Source organism: Belonocnema kinseyi, chromosome 1 (genome assembly GCF_010883055.1).
Source record: "Belonocnema kinseyi isolate 2016_QV_RU_SX_M_011 chromosome 1, B_treatae_v1, whole genome shotgun sequence".
NCBI lineage: Eukaryota > Metazoa > Arthropoda > Insecta > Hymenoptera > Cynipidae > Belonocnema > Belonocnema kinseyi.
The window spans coordinates 105,453,720-105,462,626 of record NC_046657.1 but is presented as its reverse complement, the minus strand read 5'-3'; positions in this window follow the sequence as shown (position 1 = coordinate 105,462,626).

Sequence of the window (8,907 nt, the reverse complement as noted above, 5' to 3'; positions counted from 1 at the left end):
CCCCAGTGACTTTTTCTTATTTCCAAACTTGAAAAAATGGCTCGGTCGACAGAGATTTCCAGACAACGAAGACGTCATTGCCTCTGTAAGTGCTTATTTTGATGAACTTCCGAAAACGCACTTTTCTGAAGGATTAAAAAACTTGAAAAGCGATTGACCAAGTGTATAGAGCTCCAAGGAGATTATGTAGAAAAATAAAAAAAAAATTACCCAAAAAAAATTGTTTTTATACTTCATTCTAAGGACTTATTGAACTACCCTTGTATGTACTTGTATTTTCAAAGAAGTAACTAATATTTCAACCAAATAGCAGAATTTTTAATCAAGCGACATGCATTTCAAACAAAAAATATAATAGTAGACTTTTCAACCAAAAATATTTTGATTTTCTTATTGGGTTCTAATAATTCAATTTGCATTTGAGAGAATCAACGAGAAAGCAAGGAAAGAATGGAGTTTCTTTTAAAACAGGCAAAGAAGCAGAATTTACAAAAAATAGGAAAAGAGGGAAGTACGGAAAAGAGCATGAAGTCTGAAATATAAAACTTATTTTCAGACCTATTAAGTAATATTAAAACTTTACGGTTGGATGGCCTTTTTTGCAAAATTCGAAAACAAAATCACGCAAATTTGGCTTGAGCCCCTCCCCACTCTAAATGGTATTGTATTTTATAAACTTAAATGCGTGAGCGGTACAAACCACTGGAGAAAAATAGCACTGGTGCTATTTTTCAGACATGTATAATATTTGTTTTACTTTTAAAAATGGTGTATATTTTATCAGAAAAAACTGGAATTTTTTAACATTGCCGTACGGGTGCAACCACATCTATTGGTCTGGTTAACATAAAATTGTAACTCCAAATGTGCAGTAAAATATTCTAGTGCTGCATTGCATGAATTTATAATATTAACATCACTTTGGAAAATTGAATATATATCATCATGTACAATTGAAATTGCTAATGGCATTGTCTACTCACACCACAAAATTCTGGCCATTCGTACTGGAATGTCGATAAGAGTAGCCTCATTTTCCAGGTCCTATTATTGTTACCGAAACATTTGAATATGTATATTTTTTAAACTAGTTTTAGCTAGCCTTAACATTTGTATTGGGTTGGGAGTTGGGTAGTAACTTATTACAAGTAATTTAAGTAGGGTAAAGTCGTTAGTTTTTTTAAATAACTTGTAACGTAACTTAGTTACGATTTTTTCAGTAACTTGGAACTCAAATTTCAGTTACTTTGAATTTACTTTGTGTTTCTTGTATGTCTTACATTAAGAGAGAGTTATGAGTCAGTTATGGTTAGAAAATGAATCTCTTTTTGTTAAGGATTCAGCTGTTTTCTTGAAAAATCGTCTTTTCTGGTTGAATTCTACTGTGATTGATTTAAAATTACAATATTTTTTATTTCTGTTATTTTGGGTGTAGACCAGTTAAAATTATTTAGATAATTTGTCGTTAATTTTGTTTTGTACTGGTCTAAAATCAATATCGTCGTTTTTGCTTTTAATGCTATACGGATATATCATATGCCCTGATTTTGAACGCTTGGCACCGTATAGCGTTAAAACTGTCCATTTTTATGAAATTTTTTTTATGGATAATCATTGGGCATTAACAATAAAAAAATATTATTTTTGAAAAAACGACGCAAATTAAAAAATAAGATGAATGAGCAAAAATTGCAGGGTTTTACACGTTACTGTCTTAACGCGTTAACGTTACCGTAACGCGTCACTTTTACCGTTACTTTATTAGAAAAGTAACGTATTACCGTTACCGTTACTGAAAAAAATAACATGATACCTTGAAGTTCCTTTTTTATGAAATGTTTAATACATTATTTGAATGTACAAAAAGAATCTTAAGAATTTAATAAATTTGATTGAAAAGTGAAAATTTTAATAAAACTGAATATTGTATTTATAGTTTGGTATAATAATTTAAAAAATCTGAATTTGTCTATAAACTCTCTTTTATTTGAACTATTATTAAGTTTATGAATCTATGCTGCAGTCTAAGCGTATCATTCCAGCTATGCTGAACAGTAGGGTGGTCCGTAAATACATGCGAAAATTCTTTTTCTTCAATTTTTATGAATACCGGCCGAAAATTTGTTTCAATTCACACAAAAATAAATTCGTTTTTTTTGTAAAAAAAAAAGATATTTGAAGGCTCTGCAAACTACGTGAAGTTTAGCACGTATTTCTTATAGGAAGTTTACCTTTTGTTGTGAGATTTTCAAATAGAGATAGGTTGATCAGTATTACCCAAATTGATTGTTTAAACAATTAATTATCATTGTTAATAATATTCTCTTTTCTTAATGGTAGAATGTTGCGGTTTTTCTTGAATGTTTTAACTATTTATCTATTTTTTATTATAAGTGACTTAATAATTAATTAGATTTAGCAAAAATAATTGCTTAAGCAAATGTACTTCATTATAAAAAAATATTGTAAAACTACTTTTTCAGGGAGAGAGAGAGAGGGGGGGAGATAGAGACCCTTGAAATAGCCCCTCCTTCTATAGCCCTACCGAGAATTGACACCACGTCGCAGTTAGGAGTAACAGGAGCTGCGCGGGGTGCGCGGGGTCTGCGGTTGTCACTCAGGCGAGTACTCAGGCGTGCACAAAGGCGGTGCGGGTCATAATGTGTTTTATAATTAATGTTTTTAGCAGATACGGTTTCATCATTTAAGCTACGCAAAGCGTAACTGCTTTTTCGTTTCGTAAATAATAAGGAAGTGCTTTTCTTGTGCAAAAATATGAAAATTGAATGTTTTTTTTTTTAGTACAAAAATATTCTTTGTATATTAAAATGGGTCACAATATAAGTGTGGTACTTCCAAATGAATTTTCGCTGCACGCGTAAAATGGCCTAAAATACTTTGCAGATACGCGTTTCTTCATTTGCACGGCAGTGTAATGAAGCCGTCGAGTTAATATTTGATCAAAAGAATAATAATAAAAAAAAGAACACTAAAACTAGAATTTTCAACAAAACAGTTGAATTCCCAACCATAAAATTGGACTTTTTTGTTTTCAACGAAATTGCTGAATTTTGAAGAAAAAAAATATTATTTGTGCATTCCCCAAGCTTATAAATGTTAATAATAATAACTTTTTTGAGTTCAAAATTTTCTTTTAAACAATCTAGTAAAATCTGTACAATATGTTAATTATTTCAATTACTTTTAATCACTTCCATTTTTTTGGACATTTCGAAGGTTTCCGCAGAACGTTCCGCGGGAACTTTCGGAACCTTCCAGTAACGTTACCTGAGCGTGTAAAATATCCTTTTGAGTGCGAAAAGGGAGCGCTACTGTTTGTTTTCGCGCTTCGCGCTCGATGATGTATTCAAGTCGCACTTCGCTCTCGATTATGTGTTTAACTCGCGCTACGCGCTCGGTATTTGCATTTTTCTCACATTCATGGATAGATCTTTGGATATTAAATCACAAAACATTCACTGCCGTAAATTGTAATTGTGAATTTTCTTTTCTTAAAAGAACTTCGCTCGCAAGTTTAGGCGCACCTAGGGTGAGCAACTGTTGGCTCTTGCACTTCGCACTCGGACTTAAAATTTCTACCACTTTTGTGCACACACCTTTTAAAATTAAAGGTAAACGGATCGAAAACTGTAATTTCGTGATTGTGAACTCAGTTTTGTTAAAACTCTTTCGTCTTTAGTGAAAACATTCTCATCACGTATCTCGTGCTTCGCACTCGATATTGTCAACAATGTAAACTTTTCTTTCTCCAAAAGTTATCGTGTATACAGACGATAACAACGACAACAACGATAAGCAGACACCGACTTGAACACTTTTTTTGAATATAGGGGTCTCAAAACGTCGACATTTTATGAAATCCGCGAAAGTCAGTTTTCACATCAAACTAATACCTTCTCATTGTGGATGAGAATGTAAAAAAGAAATGAATTTCGTAAGAGGATCTCCAAATAAAAGGGAAATTCCCATAATCCTAAAGGTATTTAGGGAACCCGAATCTGTGGTTAAGACAATGTAAATCTCGAATTGCTTATCAGACGCAGGGTTGAGAGTTAAGACGTTTCGGGTGGTTTGAGGGTGTTAGGCAGGTGTTGAGAAATTTGGAGAGCTTATTGAGGCACCACTGTGTTTGTCTTTCATTTTAGGTGACTGCAGTTTGCTTCGCTCTAAGTCGAGAATTTGATTTCATGTATAAATATTAATATGCTAGGGGTTCAAACGCAAATCCTTAAATACGATTCTAAGAAAGCTTGATTTAAATTCCATGAAAAACATTTACGATGTAAAAGCTTGGCAAAGTAAAATAGAAGAATAGTAATTAAGTTTAATGGATTACAAGTACTGAAAACTTGATTTTTCAATGTTGTGTAATTAAAATTTGAAAATAATTTTTTTTTTAAATTATTCATATATAAATAAAAGGTAACGTATCCGGTATGCTCTTAATGGATTTCAGGTTTATTTAGCATTTTTTCGCGTTTCTAATAAGTTGTTCTGTAGTGATTAGAAATTTAGAACACAAATAAGACTTAAGCATAGTTAAATTTTTGATCAAAAGAACAAAATTCGTTCTTTTGATAAACAATTTAACTATGTTAACCAAAATTGGAATGGTTACATTTTCAGTTTACAAAAAGCTAATTTTCAAAGGGGGAAAAAAAGATTTTTCAATAGGTGGAATTTAGCTTGAATTTAGCTAAAAAACACGAATTTTTTATAAAATATTGGAATCTTTATCTAAATAAATGAATTTTCAAAAAAGAATATTTTCCACCGAAAAACATGAATTTTCAACAAAATACTTGAATTTCCACAAAACAGTTGTAGTTTCAAACCAACGCCAAACAGTTTATTTTCCTACCAAAATGGTTGCATTTTCAGCCAAATATTTGAAATTTCATCTAAAAAAGATAATTATTCAACCAAAAATAAAATAGTTAATTTTTTAGTTTAAAAAATTAATTTCCGAATTTGATACCAGTTAAAATGAACCAAAGAAGACGATTTTTAACAAAATAGTTCAATTCACAGCCAAAAAGGTGACTTAAAAAAAGAAGCTTAATTTTGTGCACAAAAAGACAATTTTGCAACAAAATAAATAAATTTTCCACAAGGCAATTGCATTTTTCACCTGGCACTGTAAATTTTCAACAAAGATTATAATTTCCGCTAAGCAGATTTTGCAAATAAATAGTTGAAGTTTCAAGCAAACAGTTGCATTTTTTACTAAAAAAGATTATATCTACGAAGATTTCGAATTTTCAAACAAATAAGACGTCCTTCTGCAAAACTGCAAAATTGTTTAATTTCTAAACTAAAAAGACGAATTTTCTACGAGGCAGTTGAATTTGCATACCGAAAAGATGAACCCTCAACGAAACCTGTGATATTTGATATTTCAAACAAAAACTATTTACATCTTAAATTATAAAACAGTTTAATTCAACTAGCGGAACAGTTGAATGCTCAATAAAATGAATTAATTTTCAACTAAATAGTTGAGTTTTTAAATAGGAGAGATCAATTTTCAATTGAAAGTATAAATTGTCAATAAGTAATGGAATATTTATAATATGTGTTAAACAACAAAAAGCTAGTTAAATTTTTCACTCGAAAGATGAGTTTTCAACTAAAATGATGAATCTTCGCAAAAAAAACGAACTTAATCAAAAAGTTAAGTTTCGAGAAAAAGAGATGAATTTTCAAGGAAGTAGATTAATTTGTAAGGAAATTGATAATTTTTACTAAGAAGATCAAGTTTGTAAACAAAAATTATTTTTCAACAGAATGCATTTATCAAATAGTTGAATTTTTAACTAAAAGAAAAATAAGTTTTCAACTAGAAATGTTATACTCAAATTTTCAGCTAAAAAAAGTTAATTTTCAAACAAAAAGACGCTTTTCTTCTCTTGACTTTTTTTCGTATCGTCTGTTGATTGGCTTAAAATTTTTATTTTGTATTTTTTCGAATTTCGTAAATACCATAAGTATAGTAATTTGTTTTAATCCTAAGAATTTATTTAGCTAAATTGTTTGTCTTTTTTAGTACTACGAATATATGTACATGAAATTTTCATATTCTAAAAAAAGTGGACTCAAAAATTTTTAAAATGCTTCAAATTTTGGAATTTGTATCAAAAATGGCTAGAGAACGACCTTGAACTTTAGTTTCGGACAGTAAACCAAAGGCCAATCCAATCTGTCAATTTTTTCGAAAGATATCGTGCTACAGACTCAAACTCGGGTTCAGAAAGTCTTCAAACTTGGACATTTCATAATAATGGGGGGGGGGGGTGTACATTTTTACACATATCTAATACCTTCTCTGATGAAAATATTGTATTCCGCATTAAGTACAAAGGAACCACGCGGGTAAGGGCTGCCGGCCATAGTCTGGAGGCCCCTCAGTTTCGAGAGGGGTTGTTGGGTAGTGGGAGTCGAGCACGCAAGTAGGTATACGCGGTTCAAATGGGCATCGCCCTGACAAACTATATTTCTCGATCAAAATGAAATGATATCCTTGCATTATTTTCAATTGTGAAGAGAAGAAAATTGAGTAATAATTAAATTGTGAGAACCTAGAGAGTCTAGATTTTCGATTGAATAAATCCTTTCGCAGGAGTATATGGTGTCTCGTTGAACGTTATGCAACCAAGCTTTGGATATGCAAATGAGGGCCGGTGAGTGGTGTGTGTAACTTACCCCGAAAAGTGTCTTCGCGACGTATTTATAACCCCTTCCTTCCTGATGAATTCGCTCCGTTGCTTTAACTTTATTAAACTAACTCTCTAAAATTATGAATAATTCGTCCCTATTGTCCCTACTTGAGAAACAGTTACCTCGTTAAGCTCAACGAATACACTTATAATGGAATTTGCAATCAAAATTATCGAGTAGATAATAGAACAAAGTAGAACAAACTTCCTGAAAATGAAAAACAAATTAGAAAAACTTAAAGAAATTGTCCGAACTTAGGTTTTTGGGGTCGCTGAATCCAAATCTATGGTCAGATTTTCAAAATTCAAGATGACGGATCCAATATGACAGTCACAAATTTAAAAAAATCTTTGGAACTTGATGAAATTGTCCGAATAAAGGTCTTTGGGGTCGTGAAATTCAAATCTAGTATCAGATTTTCGAAATTCAAGGATCTAATATGGCAGCCAGAAATTAAAAAAATCTTTGGAACTAGATGAAATTGTCCGAACATAGGTTTTTCGGGTCGTTAAAACTAAATCAAGTGTAGATTGTCGAAATTTAAGATGGTGGATCTAACATGGTGGCCAGAATGGTAGAAATGTTTCAAACTGTTTGAAAATGTGCGTATATAGGTTTTTGGGAACATAGACACCTAATCTCGTGTCACATCTTTGAAATTCCAGATGGCGGATCCAATATACTAACCAAGATTTTGAAGAATGTTTTTGAACTGGATGAAATTCATGATGTTCACGATGACCGTAAAGTACTGCAATAATGTGCTACCTATTATTTTGTTATAAGAAATGGATATGGGTAGTTTTCATGCCGCCATTGTGAATTCTGCTGTAATTTCCAATGCTACCAGTGACGGGAAAAAAGTCCTGGCTAAAGATTTTGCAATATCGATTGCTAAGAGTTACATGAGATTTGTCGTCGAAGCAAGCAAGCTCGGTGTTCAGACTGTTTAATAAGAAAATAAAAATTTTGTGACAACTGTCAATTGTACTTCTGCAGTGCATATGTGAAGAAGAAACATGACCTGACATAGGATCCAGAGAGAAGCAAGGGGACTTATTCAAAACCACGTCGTTTTCTCTAGGTCATGCTGAGAGTAGAATATAAAAATATTTACCATTTTGGAAAGTCTCATTTATTTAAGAATATGAATTCTAAGGTGTTGATTTGATTGCAGATTCGGTTTCAGTGACTCCAAAACATGATATGACCAATTTGATAAAGTTCCGGACATTTGTTCAAAACTGTGTCTGCCATATTGGATCCGCCATATTGAATTTTTAAAATATGGCACTAGATTCGGATTCAACGACCCCAAAAACCTATGTGCGGACAATTTCTTTCAGTTCCCTGTGCAAGAGAGAAGCATTGGTAAGTATTAGTTGTAATACTTTTTTCGCGAATAATATTGGAAATCTAATACTTTTCCACAATCAAATTACTGGATCCAATGTTTACCAATACTTCTTTTTCGTAAGGGTTCAAACATTTTTCAAAATTTTCGCTGCTATATTGGATCCTTCATTTTGAATTTCGAAAATCTGATACTAAAATTCGGATTCAGCAAACCCAAAAACCGATGTACAGCCAATTTCACCAATATTCTTTGCAATCTGAATGAAGCGTCCACAAAAATATATTTGTTCAAAATCACTATTTTGAAAATTATAATGACTTTTATTATGAAAACCGAAAGTATACTGTCAAACTACACGAATTTTGTGCATCCTTGGTTGAAGAAAGTGTAAATTTTTTTCTGGAGTTGAATGTGAAAACAAATCCTGTAAATGCCTGTATGTTTGTCTGTATTCCTGTATGTATGGTTACCTGAATGTTGTAGCCACGCTAACTTTTGAGCAATTTGTCCAATCCAGTCCGCATTTTATACATTTCTGAAGGTCCCTAAAATGAAGGTTAAGTTCGTTTATCAGACATTTTCAACCAAAATTAAAAAATTGAGAGCATTTTCAAAATTCCAAAAAAATTTTTTTTCAAATTTTAGGAATTTTGGTCAAAGTTTCTTATATATGGATACAAGACTTGCAAATTATCCAAATAAAAATGTTTATTTTTTTGAAAATTAAAAAAGTCATATACTATCAAATTAAAAAAAAATGTTCTGCTTCACTTTATGATTGTAGTTTATGAGGGGTTTGAATTACAATATTT